General features: G+C 42.5%; 1 protein-coding gene and 1 pseudogene across 8 annotated transcripts in view; one reads left to right on the top strand and one right to left on the bottom strand.

Annotated features, from left to right (window-relative positions):
• Mllt10 (MLLT10 histone lysine methyltransferase DOT1L cofactor) overlaps positions 1-16365 on the top strand; it is a 177508-nt gene that overhangs the window by 8935 nt on the left and 152208 nt on the right. For 7 of the 8 annotated variants that reach the window (XM_019206869.2, XM_019206868.2, XM_019206866.2 and 4 more), the window contains exon 3: positions 5373-5566. The exons of the other annotated variant lie outside the window; for it this stretch is intronic. The gene's annotated coding sequence lies outside the window, so the exon portion shown is untranslated. The remainder of the gene's footprint in view (positions 1-5372; positions 5567-16365) is intronic. 8 annotated transcript variants of the gene reach the window in all.
• LOC104859296 lies at positions 13834-14283 on the bottom strand (annotated as a pseudogene).

Genomic DNA, 16365 nt, shown 5'->3' with positions numbered 1-16365 from the left:
CCCGCCTTGTTACACTCTTTAAAAACATCTTTTGATTTTTGAGGCAAGGTGTTGTTGTGTAGCTCAGATTAGCTTAAACTCACAGTGTAGCCCAGACTAGCTTCAAATTTGGGGAGATCTGCTTTACCCTCCCAATTGTGGGGTTTAATAGATGTAGGCTGCCATGCCCAGCCTTATTTTTTATTTTCTGAGATTTTGTTCTAGTTGTAGGCTGGTCTTAAACTCACTATGTAGCCCAGGCTGGCCTCAAACTAATAATTCTCCTGCTTTAGCCTTCGAAGTGCTGGGGATTACAGGTATGCACCATTATACCTGGCTCAGTCTGTTGCAGTGCAGATCACTTCTGAGTTTTAATTCTTTTTTTTTTTTTTTTTTTGAGATAAGGTCTTGCTACATTGACTAGATGAGGTTTAAACTCATGATTCTTGTGCCTTAGCCTCCTCAATAGTTGGAGTTCTGTCTGAGGCCAGTAGGCCTGGGGGATTTTTGTTTCTTTTTATGTGATTGTTAAATCCAGGTTATTTCTTTTTCCCTTCCCCTCCTCTCTCCTCCCCAGAATTGAACTTGGGCCCTGAATCAAGGTTATTTCTAACGCTTCATAGTGGTGAAGTACTTTTCATATACTCGCATTCATTATACTGAGCATACGCTGGTCCTTGTGATTTCATAAGTCTTGGTAGGGAACATGAGTTCAGATCAGGGGAAGTATTTTTGGTACTGGGGTTCGAACTCGGGACCTTGCAATTGCGAGAGGCAGGTGGTGGAACTACTGAGCTAAATCCCTAGCCCCAGGGGAAGTATTTTTGAATTATTTCTTCAATAATTTCCTTAGTTCTGTATTCATCATTTGCTTTTTCTGTATGTTTATAAATTTTTTTCGGTTAGATTGGGGATTGAACCTTGGGCCTTTGCAATAAATCAATCTGTGTATGTATCTGTCTATCTATTTATTTGGTACTGGGGATCGAACTCAGGTCTTTGTGCTTATGAGGCAGGCAGCAGAACTGCTGAGCTAAATCACAGGCCCCTTTGCACTAAATTTAATCCCCGGCTTTTTAAATTTTGAGACTAGGGTCTCCCTAATTATTTCCGAGATGGGCTTGAATCTGTGATTCTCTTGTCTCTGCCAGTCAGAGTGTTGAGATTATAGGCATGTACCACCAGTTTATTTTTTTAATTTAGATGTTGGATCCTGTGAATTCACTTAATATGTATGTTGATATATAATTGTGTGTGTGTGTGTGTGTGTGTGTGTAGCATATGTATGTATATACATATATATATATATTTTGTGTGTCTGTGTGTGTGTGTGTGATAGTATTAGGAATTGATCCCAGGGAGTCCTAAGCTATATTTATTCACTGTTCTTTGTTGTAATAGCGTTGTTTTTTGTTTTTGAGACAGGGTCTTACTATGTAATTGGGACTGACCTGGAACTCACTGTGTAGCCCACGCTGGTATCGAACTCAACAGTGATCCTCCTGCCTCAGCCTCCTGAGTGCTAGGATTACAGTTGCTTGCCACCACATCTGGCTTGCAATAGGGTTTTTTTTTGGGGGGGCGGGGGTAACCAGGGATTGAACTCAGGACTGCGCACTTGCCCCGGTCCCCTGCCCCTGCCCCTGTTCTTTTTTTTTTTGGTACCGGAGATTGAACTTGGGCCCTTGCACTTGCGAGGCATGCGCCAGAACCACTGAGTTAAATCCCCAGCTTTCATTCTTTTTCTTCATTGAGTAGATTCCTTACTTTATAATAGTTTTGTTTTGTTTTGTTTTGTTTTTTTTTTTTTTGGAGGCAGGGTCTCCATATGTAGTCTAGTTTAGGCTGGCCTCAAACTCACTATATAGCCCAGACTGGTCTAGAACCCATAACAATACTCTTGCCTTAGCTTCCTCCTGCCCTGACCTCCTGGGTTTGGAGATTATGGGCATGTGTCACCATGCCTGGCACTTTATGATGACAGTTTTTTTTTTTTGTTTTTTTTTTTGGTGGAGAGAAGATCTCATTAGATAGTTCAGGCTGACTTTGAACTTGTGGCAATCCTCCTGTCTCATCCTCCCAAGTGCTAATATTATAGATATGCCTCCACATGTGGCTCTAACAATTTTGAATTCTGTTATATTGTGCAGTTTTGTTTTGTCTCTGCAGTGCTAGAGATTGAAGCTGTGCAAGCTTCTTCCCCTGAGCTGTGCCCCTGGTCTTTCCCCTCTGTCTATCTGTCCATTATCTAGAGATGCCCAGGCTGGCCTGGAGTCTGGGTCCTGCTGTAGCTTGTAGAGTAGCTAACGTCACAGGCATGGGCCACTGCACAGGACTAGTGTTGCTTATTTCTCATTTTCTGTTTTTGTGTCTTGAATGCAATGTCCTTTCTTAGCTCTGAGAATGTTAATGAGGGATTTTGTTTCAGTGCTGAAGTTTTCTTTTGATTTTAGGGTACTTTTCTCTTTGTACTATTTTGGTTGGTGTCTCTCTTGTCTGTCTCTGTTTCTGTCTCTTTGTCTGTGTGAGACAGGGTCTTTCTTGCTCTGCTCCTATCTGGCTTTGAACTCAAAATCCTCCTGTTTCTGCCTTCCCGAGTGCTGGTATTGCAGGCAGGCTTCACTATACCCACTAGTCTTTTTCTTGTTAGAGACTTAGCTTTAAATTTAGTCAGTTATTCAAATTTAATATTTTCAAGACAGGATTATGTCTTTTTTTTTTTTTTTTTTTTTTTTAGTACTGGGGATTGAACTCAGGACCGTGAGCTTTGCCAGGCAGGCACTTTGCTGTGCCACTGAGCTACATCCCTGGCCTGGGGCTATAATTTTTCTGTGTTGCTGCATTTGGCTCTGAAACAATGGTGCTGTGGTGTGACTGTCCCCTTGGGTGGCATGGTACAGTCCCCTCGGGTGCTACCAGCTGTCTAGTGGGACAGTTGTGCATGAAGAACTAGGGGTTCAGGCTGGCGGGAATGTGTTATGACAAGTACCTAGCGAACTGATTTGGGCTCTGTGTATGGGCAGGGATTACTGGCTGATTGGTTTCAGTAAAGGTGATCAAATTGGGTTTTCAGTTTATGCACAGCAAAACAAACCTGGTTACTAGTATTTTTTGAGGTAGGTGGGTGCTAAGATTTGAGTGAATAGGGTTAGACTTTGACTTAATCTTTTTAAATATTCTACTCCTTCTGTGGTCTTAGTGTGCTGAGTCCATATTTCTGTGGTTTTACCCTCTCCAGAAAAGTAACCACTTCAATTTCCTAGGGTAGGTATGAGTCAGTTAAAGTAAAGAGGGTTGGTCTTATTTTTTAAAATTATATCTGATTCCTCTTGTTTTTTGTTTGTTTGTTTTTTTGGTACTGGGGATTGAACTCGGATCCTTGTGCTTGTGAGGCAGGCAGCGGAACCACTGAGCTAATCCCTGGCCCAGATTCCTCCTGATTTTAGCCTTACTTGAAACATAGACCATCACTGTGCGTATTCCCTGCCTCGGGCCTAAAGTTCTTCCAGTGTCCAGTGCTATGAAGTGTAAGATGCATTAGTTTTGGGCTTATGTTATTGATGTCTTTTTTGGTGGTCCCAGTAGTGAACCTATGGCTTCATGTATAGTAGGTTTACCCTCTGCCACTGAGCTAGCCCTTACCCCCATTTTAATTTTTTTGCTGCTGGGGATTGAACTTACCCTATGCTCCCATGAAGTTTACTACTGTTTTTCCGTACTCACCTCCCAAGTTTTTTTATTTTTTGGGGGCCAGGAATCAAACTTGGGTCCTTGGGCTTGCAAGGCAGGCGGCGGAACCACTGAGCTAAATCCCTAGCCCTTCATTTTTTTTTTTGTTTTTGTTGCTACTTAGGGCTGAACCCAGTGCCTTGCTCATGCTGAGCAAGTGCCTTACCATTGAGCTACATCACTACCCTTTATTTCGAGGCAAGGTTTCATTACTTTGCCCAGACTGGCCTCAAACTTGTGATATTCCTGCCTCAGCCTCCCCAGTAAATCCAGGTGTGTACCACCATGCCTACCATTTTTTTTTTTGTTTTTGTTGCTACTTAGGGCTGAACCCAGTGCCTTGCTCATGCTGAGCAAGTGCCTTACCATTGAGCTACATCACTACCCTTTATTTCGAGGCAAGGTTTCATTACTTTGCCCAGACTGGCCTCAAACTTGTGATATTCCTGCCTCAGCCTCCCCAGTAAATCCAGGTGTGTACCACCATGCCTACTGCTTTTTATTCTTATTTTAAAAATCTTTTTCTTTCTTTCTTTCTTTTTTTTTTTTTTTTTTTTTTTTTTTTTTTTTTTTTTTTTTTTTTTTTTTTTTTTTTTTGGTACCGGGCCTTGAACTCAGGTCCTTGCGTTTGCAAGGTAGGCCACCGAACCACTGAGCTAAATCCCTGGCCTCTTTCTTTCTTTCTTTTTTTTTTTTTGAGACAGGGTCTCACTGTGTAGTTGAGACTGACCTGGAACTCGCTATGTAGCCCAGGCTGGTTTCTCACTCACAGCAATCCTCCTGCCTCAGCACTCCCAGAGTGCTGGGATTACAGGCATGCACCACCAAGCCTGGCCTTAAAAATCATTTTATATTTTGGTTTTTGGAGATATAGTCTTGTTATGTAGCCCAGGCTGGCCTTGAACATGAGCTTCCCTGCCTCAGCCTCTAGTACTGGGATTATGTCACTATTGTCATTTGGTACTTCAGGAAGAGAGGTTGTTTTTAAGTGGAATTAATTATCTGTGCTTCTGATGTGCTCTTTTCCTCTTCTTGCAAGGTCTTGTTTTGTCAGTTGCTAGTGATAGCTTCTATCTTCAGTCTTGTCTGTTTTTTTTACTTGATTTTTCCCAGTGGCTCAGAAATGCTTTTGAATACTCCCATGAATTCTTATTTTCCTTTTACACGTGTTCATCCTTTTGTCTTTTCCCTTCAGTAGCAAATTTCCAGGAAAAACAAAAGCATAGTTGATAGCTCCACTTGTCAACTGTGTGCTGCATTCTAGTCTCTTAGGGTCATTGTGCTCGATGATGGAGAGGTGGCTTAGCTGTTTCAGGTGATAGCGCACCAGATCTGCGTGTGCTGTAATGACCACCCTATGTCTCTACCCATTTGGTCTTTTAAAAGACCCATGTACCAGAAGTTCTTTATAATAAGTTAGCACCAGAAAAATTATTTCCCTTAAGGATCTGGTATATTTCCTCTTTTTTGTTAGATATATGAAATACATTTTATTTCCTTTTGCCTTGGCTACCAGGTAGTCCAAAAGCAAATCTGGTCTTTAATTACTTCAGCTGTATGAATCTCATGTTAGTATATTTGTTTCTCTTTCTCCTCCCATTTGGTTTAGGACTTCACCTTTTATCTCTTTCTCTGCGTGTTGATTTCATTCTCTCATACTACAGACTGTCTGCTACATGAGGCTGGAACCATGACTGCTGGCAGCTTCCGGCTCTCATCTTCCCAGCCCCTTCTACCACGAGAAGGGGCTCTCTGGAAGAACCCTGAGAAGGCCTGATTGACCTGTCCTGGATCATGGCTGGAGTGGGGAGGGTACTATGCTGGCAGCCCTCTCTAGACCACGTAGTTGGAGTCAGGGGTAAGAGCAGTTTCCTCATGCGGCGGGGGGGTGGGTGTGTCTGCGTAGAAGGGTGATGCTTATGATGCAGGTGAGCAGCCCATGCCCGCCCCACTGGCTTGTGATACTGAATTTTCTGTTTTTATTGTCAATGTAGGTCTTTTATTGTGGACTTCCTCAAGTCCTTTCCTAATCATTTTAGGCATACTACATAGAATAATATACGTTTCTACTCATTCACCCTTCACATTATTCCATTTGGCTCTTAACTCTACCTCCATATTACTTTTGCTAACTTCAAAAGGCCAAGTTTTTTTTTCCCTTAAATTTTGGTTCTACTTGACTTATTGTGAGCATTAGAAACCATCTGTCAGATCGTCATCATGCCATCTCTTCTACAGCTCTCTTCTCCTGACCTTTGGAAAGCTAAGTTCTTTCCTGTCTTCCCATATTGCCTTTTGGATTGCTTTTTGTCATTGCTCTTTAAAATTTAAGTTCCGCGGCTGGGGATTTAGCTCAGTGGTGCCACCGCCTGCCTCACAAGTACAAGGATCTGAGTTCGATCCCTGGAAACTCCCCCCCTCCCCTGCAAAATTTAAGTTCCAGGGGCTCTTCTGGCCTGTGTATTTGATGTTAATTTATGCCTTTAGGCACTGGTACCATCACTTTAACCCTTTGTTTGAGCGTTCTGACCTAAGTAACCGGTTGTCTGCTGCTTCTCTCTACATAGCCGTCCTACCTATGTATCTTTAAGCCCACAGTTATATGTGATTTCTATGGATTATTACAGTACCTTAAATTACTCAGTTTTATAAAGGTGGTACAATGACATGGTTCAAGAAAAAAAGGTGAAAAGATAGCTAATAGAAGTTCTCTGTCCTAAGGGCTGGGGTTGTAGTTCAGTGGTAGAATGGATGCTTAGCATGCTTAGCTTGCATGAGGCCCTGGGTTCAATTCAACACTCTGCACTGCAGAAGCAACACAAAAATTCTCTTAAACTTACCTGTTTCTCCTTTTGTCAAGTTTTGTCAAGTTTAATTTGCTTCCCAATTCTCCATTGCTGCTAGTTTTTGAATACACTTTGCTAGTTGTTTTATTTTGTGGTATTAGGGATTGAACTCAGGGCTTTCAGACTGAGCTACATCCCATTTCTTCTGTTATTCTTCATTTTGAGACAGGGTCTTGCTAAGTTGCCCAGGCTGGGCTTGAACTTGGAGTTGTTCTGCCTTAGCTTCCCAGAGAGCTGGGGCTACAGGTGTGTGCCATGACGTCCAGCCCCTCATGTCTTTATATATGTACAAGTTTATGTGTAGATAAGCTCCTGTTTTCCTTCCTTTTCTACAAAATGATTGCATATTATATATATTGGAACCCCTTGTCTTCTTTTTACCTCCTTCCTTTTCAGTGCAAATGCCCTGACTGGCTGGGCATGGTGGTGCACTCCTATAATCCCAACACTAAGGAGGTGGAGGCAGGATTGTTGGGAGTTGGAGGCCAGGCTGTATAGTTAGTTTAAGGCCAGTCTAAACTACACGAGAGGGCCAGGGATGTGGCTCAGTGGCGCTGTGCCTGCTTGGCAAGAGCAAGGTCCTGAGTTCGTTTTCCAGTATTGCGGGGGTGGGAACCTACACAACAAGATCCTGTCTCAAAAAAAAAAAAAAAAAAAAAAAAAAAAGCCCCTATCTCTGGGATGATCGAAGCAATAGGACTGCTGGTGCGCCCCGTACCAGCATTGAACCGGGGCCAGGGCCTCGTGGGTGTTAGGCAAACCTCAGTATCAAGCTATGTCCCTAGCTCTTCATTGCTATTTCAGTCCTCAAAACCATCACCTGGTTCCCAGTTTGCTATGGTGTTTCTTACTGCTAGTGCAGGGAAAACATTTTTTTTTCACTGCTGTATTTCCACTAAAATACTATTTTAAAACTTAAACATATGGGGCTGGAGATTTAGCTTAGAGGCTCCTCTGCCTGCCTTTTAAGCACATGGACCCGAGTTTGATTTCTGGCACAAAAAGAAAAAAGAAAACTTAAACATTTAATATAGCTGGGTAAAAAAACAGCCAGATTTGCCTGATGGTGCATCCTCTAATCCCAGCACTGTTGGGAGGCTGAGGCTGGAGAATTTTGAGTTCAAGTTCAGCCTGGGCAATTTGGCAATTCAGTTATTGAGAGAGGTCCTGACTCAAAACTGAAAAAGGGCTGCAGATAATAGTTCAGTGAGAATGCTGTGGGTTTAATCTTCAGTACCAGAAGAAAAATGGCTTTAATTTCAGTAGTGTGTAGCTGTAGACACTGGATAACTTTAGAAAAGAAATTGAAAAGAGTCCAGCAGGCCGAGACAGGAGTGCCTTGAGTCCAAAGCCAGCCTGAAGTAAATAGCAAGACCCTGTCTTGGGGAGAAATGGACTTAACCTGAGATATCGCAGCAGTGTGGCAGGGATGTGAAGACCATGGCCTTTAGAGGTAGATGGAGTGTTAAATGATTGGTCAGCTGTCCTTCTGTCACCTAAGCCTCAGTGAAAAAGGTTAGGTGGAGCAGGAAGTGTCAGGTGCTTGTATAGAGGAGTCTACTGTTAAACTCCTAAATGGCACAGTGAAATACAGGTGCCGTTTGATTGATTGATTGATATTTGAGGTACTAGGCATTGAACGGGGGGCATTCACTCTGAGCCATCCGCCCCTTTGAGATAGGCTCTCATAGTGTAGCCCAGGCTGTCTTCAAACTCTCAGTGATCCTCCTGCCTTATCTTCCAGTGTGCTGTGATTACAGGTGTGCCCCAATATGCCTGGCTCAGAGCTGGTGTGCCTTGAAGCAAACACCCAGGATGTTTTTGTTTTGTTTTAGAGCTAGGGGTTTAATTGAGGGTCTTACTAGTGCTGAGTGGTGTACTGCTGCTGCCAGGCACCCCAGCCCCTCCCAGGAGTGTGAATCCCTGTGTGTGTGTGTGTGTGTGTGTGTGTGCATGCATGCCTGCACGTATGCGTGTCTTCAGCCCCTTGAGAAGGGAGAGTGTATCACTATAAAGATGCCATTCCTCCACGCCTGGCTATTTTTTGAAGATTATTAGTTTCTGCCATTGTATGAATAGTTTAAAAACTGCCTAGTTTCTGGTTTATTCCCTTTACCTGTAAGGTTTGTTTGTTTTTGGTACCGGGCATCGAACTTGGGACCTTGTGCTTGGGAGGCAGGCGGTGGAACCACTGAGGTAAATCCCAAGCTCCTTTACCTGTAAGGTTTGAATGGAGAGATTTAGATGAGGTGTATCTCTGTTGAAAGTTTCATCTTCACATTTTCCAAGTTTGTTTGTTTGTTTTCTTTTTTTTTTGGTACCAGGGTTTGAATCTGGGACCTTGCACTTGTGAGGCTGGTGGTGGCACCACTGAGCTAAATCCTTGGCCCAAAAGTTTCTTTTTTTAAATCTTTTTTTTTGATACAGGGTCTCACTATGTAGTTGAGACTGACCTGGAACTTATTATGTAGCTCAGGCTGTTCTCGAACTCATAGCCATCCTCCTGCTTCAGCCTCTTGAGTACTGGGGATTACAGGCGTGTGCCACCTCGCCGGGCTACTTTTTAAAAAAATCTTTACTTGTTAATATTTATGGATGGTGGATGCTTTCGTAACTGGTAGTTTTGGGAAGTGCTGGGTTTTCTCTCAGATGTACTGCATCCCTAGTCTTTCATGTGTGGACAGTGTATGTCAAGGAGTATTTCTTTTTTCTTTTGTACAAATAATTGTATGTTAATAAGCTATGAAAAGATTAATATTAGTGTTTACTAAAGTTTTTTTGGACTAAACCTTTTTTTTTTTTTTTTTTTTTTTTTTTGGTACTGGGTATCGAATTCGGGATTCTGTGTTTGTGAGGCAGGCTCAGTGCCACGGAGCTAAATACCCACCCTTAAACCTCAGTATTTTAATTTGTTTTGCTTGTATTTGTGTATGTGGAGAAGTTTCTAACTTGAATTGATTCTAGGGTCTTGGGCCTGCTAGGGAAGTAAGTAGCTCTATCACTGAGCTACATCCCTGGTCCTTTTTTTTTTTCTTTTTGGTACCAAGGATTGAACTCAGAACCTCGTGCATGCAAGGTAGGCCGCGGCTCCATTGAACTAAATCTCCAGCCCCGTGGCTCTTTGTATTTATTTTTGTGGGATGAAACCCAGGTCCTTCTCACTGAGCTATATCACCAGGGTCTTGTTATGTTGCTAACTGCAGGCTCTGTTTGAACTTGTAATCCTCTTGCCTCAGACTTCCAAAGTGCTGGGATATGGATGTGAGCCAGTATTCCTAGTTTTTATTTTATTTTGAGACAGCATCATTAAGTTGCTCAGACAGCCTGGAACTTGTGTTTCTCCTGCCCCAGTTTCCCAGTAGCAGGAATTACAAATATTCGCCACTATGCCAGGCAAATTTAATCTCTTAAGTTAATGTGTACTTAGCCTCTTTTGCATGTGTTTCTGAGCATCATTTATTGAATGGTTTTGGTATCCTTTTCAAAAATCATGTGTCTTGGGCTGGGGATTTAGCTCAGTGGTTTTGCCGCCTGCCTAACAATCTCAAGGAGCCGAGTTTGATTTCCAGGACCCCCCCAAATCATGTGTTTATTTCTGGTGTGTGTGTGTGTGTGTGTGTTTATGCCAGCACCACACTGTTTTGATTACTTTTGTGATTTTTTTTTTTCCTTTCTAAAAATTATTTTTTATTTTTTCTTTAATTTGTTATATGTAAGATTTTATATAGTCATTGTGTGTTATTTATTATTTTTTTCATTAGGTTTATTGGTACATTTAAGGTAAACAAAACAGTTACATTCATCATTGGAATCTTGTACCTCTGTGTGATGTATCTTGGTTCTTATTTTTTTCCCATTCCCTTACCCTCATTTTACCTCTTGTAAATATTATTATTATTATTATTGTTACTAATTTTGGTACTGGGGATCGAACTCGGGTCCTTGCGTCCTTGCAATTATTTTTTGAGATGTGATCTCACTACATAGCTCAGGTGGGTTTTGAACTCACTATGTAGCCCAGGTTGGCCTTGAGCTATTGACAATCCTCCTGCCTCAGCCTCCTGAGTGCTGGGATTACAGGCTTGCTTGCTTGTTTATTTACAGGCTGGGATCTCCCTATGATATTGAACTCACTGTGTAGCCTAGGCTGGCCTCGAACTGGCAGGGATCCTCCTGCCTCAGCTTCCTAAGTGGTAGGATAACAGGTGTGTACCACCATGTCTGCCTTTCCTTTTTATTTTATGAAAAAATAAAACATTTTCTCAACTAGATAATAAGAGAATAACATTCTGTATTGTTATATCTTCAAAGTAGATACTAAGTACAAAAAGATTTATTTTTTTGGTACTGGGGATCGAACTTGGGGCTCTGTTCTTGCAAGTGAGGTGGCGGTGGCCCTGTGACACTCTTGTCTTTACACTGGTCTCTTCTTCTGCCTTGGATTTGTTTGGAACTTTATTATGCAGTCCCACTCTTTTCTATGCTTGGCACTCGTGTGTTACACCTCTGTCTTTAGCTCTGCTAGCTGATTATTAGTGTTTTCTCTGGACTCGCTTATCATTTGTTTTATTATGATTGTCATATGAGTAGTTTTGTCTTGAAATTCGCCTAGCACCTTATAGCACTGTTTACCTCCATTGATACCCTTTCAGACGTTTCTGCTGTGTAGCTTATGATTCCCATGCTCAGTGCACCCTGTACTGATTTTGGGCGAAAGTTGGGAGTTTTTGGAGACATTTTGTTACCTTGTCTTTTCATGCTTCTTTTTGTTGTTGTATTTTTTGTGCTGGGGTTTACAAATTCTTTGGCCCAAGATTGCTTATAATCCTCCAGGCAATTTAGGTATTGACATGGAGAGAAAACCAGTTTCTGGCTGCTGCCATCTTGCCTTGTCTATGGTAGTAAATTTCAGCAACAACAGTGGCATTAATTGTCAACTGGATATTGACAGCTCCTGGGAACCACTCATGTTCAGCCCTTCATCAAAACAGAGGATTCTGATTTTAGTGAAAACAATCAGGACCTCTGATACTCGCCTACAGTGATCCAGAGCACTGATTCCTGCTGGCCGATAGCAGCCCCAGAGTGCTAAACTAAATGCCTTCTTCCTCAGACCTCAGACTGCCCCTTTGATGATTACACCCACCAAACCTGGGTTTCTACCACAGAGCACAGGCCCCCCCAGGGCATTGGAGGGGGTCCCTATGTAGCTCTCTTTCCCTTTCCAAGCCATCTCCCAAGGCTGTCTCTCATCTGTTCTCTGTGGAAGGGTATCATTTCAGTCTTGAAGTGAAACTCCCCTCTCTCCTTCATCAGGCCTGTCTGTTGGTTCTTAGCTCTTTTGACCTGTACTATAGAGAACCCAGGGACTGGAGGAGGGGTGCATAATTCCTGGGTCCTCCTGGCACTGGTGTGGCATCTGGCAGGCTGTATTGGCTGGGGGTGGGGTGGGCTCCCAGAACCTCCTCAGTCTGGGATGGGGTTCTGCTGGGTGGCATTGTCGGTGGGGTATGTGCAGTGTATTTTGGTATCAAGAGAAATGTAAGTCTTCCAAGTTTATTTTATCTCAAGTGTCCATTGTGGTCCCAAATGAATTTTAGGATGGATTTTTTCTGTTGCTCCATAAAATGTTGCTAGGCTCTTGATAAGGATTGTATTGATAATGTAGATTGCTTTGGGTTACTGCATGTTAACTACAGTAAGTTTTGCAGTCCATGACATGAGCTATCTTGACACTCATTTTATTTAGTTACATTTTCATTGCCAGGTCAAAATAGCTGGCATGTACAACTCAAAAGAGGAAGGAGAAAAGGTTTATCTTTTTTCTGCGTGTGTGGAACACCTAAGATTTAGAGAAGCAGGGAGAAGGCACAGGGCTGACTTAAGAATCATAGAGTGGTTCAATCCCCGGTACCAAAAAAAAAAAAAAGAATTACAGAGTGGAGTCTACTCTACTGAGTAACACCTACCACTAGTATAGCACCAGGGCAAGGAGGCAGTTAAGGTTTCCTCCCCACTAGCTACCAAATCCTGGTGCCACTGCCTATGGGGCCTGTGAAAGTGCTAATTTATTTTCATTTTAAGACCAGGGTCTCACCACGCAGTTCTGGATGGTTTTGAATCACTACATAGTCCAGCCTGGCTTTGAACTCCAAGCGATCTTTGTACCTCAGCATCTGGAGTGCTGGGCTGACAGTTATGCACCACAACGCCTGGCGGAAAGGTTTATGTTGGCCCACAGTTTCCAAGGTTTTAGTCTATGTTTGTTTGCCAAGGCAGAAACATGGCAGAAAAGGCATGGTAGGGGAAGGCTGCTCACCTCATGGTGGCCACAAGCAGAAAGCAAGGAGTTGGAGCAAGGGATCAGAGAGGGACAGGTACATTCCTCCCAGGACCCAACTGGGCACACCCAGAAGTATGCTTTACCACTGTCCTAGGTGTCTCTCAAGCCAGTCAAGTAATAGTTCACAGTCAAACTGTCATGCTCATTTATTATAGGGCTTTGGTCCGACTCCTGATATAAACCATGTAGCTGAGTTAAGCAAGAAGCATATCAAGACTGCACATCCATATCTTGATAGCTAAAAAAGGATATACACAAGGAGCCTTGCACAGTACTTATCTACTGTCTCAACTCCACATCTTAAATCTACTTCTTTCCCTTTCATATAAAAAACCAAGCCAAATGAAGGTATGGGCTCCCTCCCCACTCTTTTGAGAGGATCTTTCTATGTAGTTTGGGCTGGTCTTGAACTCACTATGTAGCTCAGGCTGGCCTCAAACTCCTGGTAGTCCTCAGTATCTCAGCCTCCCAAATGCTGGGGTTATAGGTGTGTGAATTTAGTTATCTGAATTTTGTTTTATGGTTTAGTGTGGTGATATTTCTGGTAAATAGGAAATAAGCTACAGAGACACTTGTACAACTCCATTAGGTCACAGGCAGCTCAGAGAACCTGCCAGCCTGCTAATATCTGTGAATTAAGATGATGCTGGTACTGTGGAGGGTTCTCAGTTGGTATAACTGAGAGCTCTACTGCCAGGATAGAATCTTGCTACATGAAATTTAGGCTCTAAAACACTGTCTTGTTCTATCTTTGACTCAAACTTTAGCACCAGTTTTTTTTTTTTTTTTCTTTTTCATTGTACTTTCTAGTATCCAAACATAGAGGAATCAGGGTACAGAGGCAAGTGAAATGTCTTAAACTTGTTGTCATCCTTAGTTTCTTCATTCATAAGTTTTACTTCCTGCCCTAAAACCCGATGGCCACTGGCAAAGACTTTAATTTCCCAATGAACAAGAGAGACTCCTCATCTTCTTGGTCATAGTTGGAATGAGGTTTATGTGATCCATCTACACACTTGGCCACACAACTGTCCAGCTGTTGTTTCACCTGAAGCTCCTTATTCCCCGCATCCATCAAATCTTTGGCTTTGTCATTACAATGCATCGTGCACCGGAACAGCTGGTCCTGGAACTTTTCCAGCTCATTGTCACCAAGGCCTGGCCCTGAGCTAGAGGGAATAGCAGAGCTTGATGCACTAGTGCACCTGCTGCATGGACGCCTGGTTGTCCTCACAGCAGTTGGCACTGTACTGGAAAATGAGGCCGTGCATCTTCCCAATGTTCTCTCTCCACACTCTTCACCATGGAGTCCACTGCCTCTTGCACCGGGAGCTGCTGCAGCTCCACCATAGCGAACCTGAGCTGCACTACACCCATCCACATGGCTTCTGTGCCCACATGGCTTTGGCGCAGCGCCCTGTTTTCAATTTTTTGAAACAGCTCTTTTATAAATTGTCTTACAAGGGCTGGGGATTTAGCTCAGTGGTTCTGGCACCTGCCTTGCAAATGCAAGGTCCCGAGTCCAGTCCCCAGTACCAAAAAAAAAAAGTATAAATTGTCTTACAGTGGTAGAAAGTGAACCTAGGGGCTACACATGCTAGGCAGTATCTCTGCCACCTCCTTTTATTCATTTTTTTTTTTTAAATGTTGAGATAGGTTCTTGCTAGTTGCCTGGACTAGACTTGAATTTGTAATCCTGTGTCTTCTCCTCCCTAAGTGTAATTACATGTGTACACTACCATGTCTGACTTCCCAGCAGCTGTTTTAATTTTAATTACTATTTTTTTTCAGACAGGTCTCACTTTGTAGTTCAGGACGGCCTTGAATTCACTGTCTATCTCAGGCTGGCCTCAAATTTGCTGTGTAACTCAGGCGAGGCTCCAACTGTGAACCCCCTGCATCAAGCGTCCCTCCTGTCCATTGAACCCAGGGCTTCCTGCATGTCAGGCAAGGGCTGTATCACTGAGCTACTTCTCCAGATGTTGCATTTATTTTGAGCCAACTGTAGATTCACATACAGGCATATGAAGTACTGTCGCAGAGGTTTTGCATATCTTTCACTCAGTTTTCCCAAGCTGTCACCTGAAAGAATTATTGAACACTGTTAAAACTGCTGTGTTGATACACAGTTAATTTACAGAATCATTTCATCACTACAGTGGTCACTCTTTTGGGAGGGCTTTTTGTTACAGAGATTTATTTAAGTTATTTGTTGATACAAAGTCCTAACAGGTGTACCTAATTAATTAATTAATTAATTAATTTTTGGTTTTTTGAGACAGGGTCTCACTATGTAGTTGAAACTGACCTAGCACTCACTATGTAACCCAGGCTGGTCTCGAACTCACAGCGATCCTCCTGCCTCAGCCTCCCGAGTGCTAGGATTACAGGTGTGTGCCACCAAGCCCAGCTTGGGGTGTTACTATTTAAATATGTGGGAAAAAAATTACGTGTTTTAAGAAGATTGGTCTGGAAAACGGACCTGAGTCATAGCCCATGTTCTGGCACTAAACTTCTGGCTTTGAATGAATCATCACTCTGTATCAGGGATTGAATTGCTTAGTTTCTCACTCTGTAAATGTCTGTTGTATGTGTGTCGTGTTGTGTCGTGTCTTGTCTTTTCTTTTCATACCAAGGATCAAACTCAGGACCTTGCGCTTGCGAGGCAGGTGGTGGAACAACTGAGCTGAATCCCCTGCCCTGTATGTGTGTTATTTCTAATAGAGAAATAACTAGGGTTGAAAGCCTCACATGTGGTATGTTGTGAGCTTTGTGGCAACTGGGCTGCTTTCTGTGTACACACAACATGTGACAGCTTCTCCTCTCACCCAGTTCACTGCTTCTTATTGAGATCTTTGTGTTTGTTTTCAGTGCTAGCGTTTGAACTCGTGGCCCTGTACATTTTAGGCAAATGCTGTACCACTGAATTACATTCCCTGACCTTTTTTATGGTCTCACTGTGTTGCCTGGGTTGGCCTGACTCGGCCTTTTGAGTTGCTGGGACTGTGTCCTCCTGACTCTTACACATCCTCCTGTCCCTTCTTTCTGTCTGTTCGGTCCCACAGTCCCTTAGACTCTGCTTTCTTTTCTTCAGTGTTTCCTTTTTGTTCTTCATCATCATAATTTTCATTGTCCTAACTTTATGTTTGCTGATTGTTTTTTCAGCTCAAATCTGTTGCTCCCTGTAGGGTATTTTTTTGCTTCAGATTTTGTACTTTTCAGTTTTGGAATTTTTTCTCAGTTTCTTTTTGTTTTCTGTTTCTTTATTGATGTTTCCACTTTATTCTTGTTCATACATTATTTTTTTAACTTTTGCCACATCTTTCTCTAAGTTCTTTGAGTATCTTTATAATAGTTGTTTAAAATTCTTTATTTAGGAGGTCTGTTGTGAAAACATTTTCCAGGGCCAGGGATTTGATTCCCGGTACCAAAAATAAATAAATAAACTTAAAAAAAAAAAAAAAAAAA

Source organism: Fukomys damarensis, unplaced genomic scaffold (assembly GCF_012274545.1).
Source record: "Fukomys damarensis isolate Sample0158 unplaced genomic scaffold, DMR_v1.0_HiC HiC_scaffold_37, whole genome shotgun sequence".
NCBI lineage: Eukaryota > Metazoa > Chordata > Mammalia > Rodentia > Bathyergidae > Fukomys > Fukomys damarensis.
Note: the sequence above shows the minus strand (reverse complement) of the source record. Positions and strands in the feature narration are given on the sequence as shown.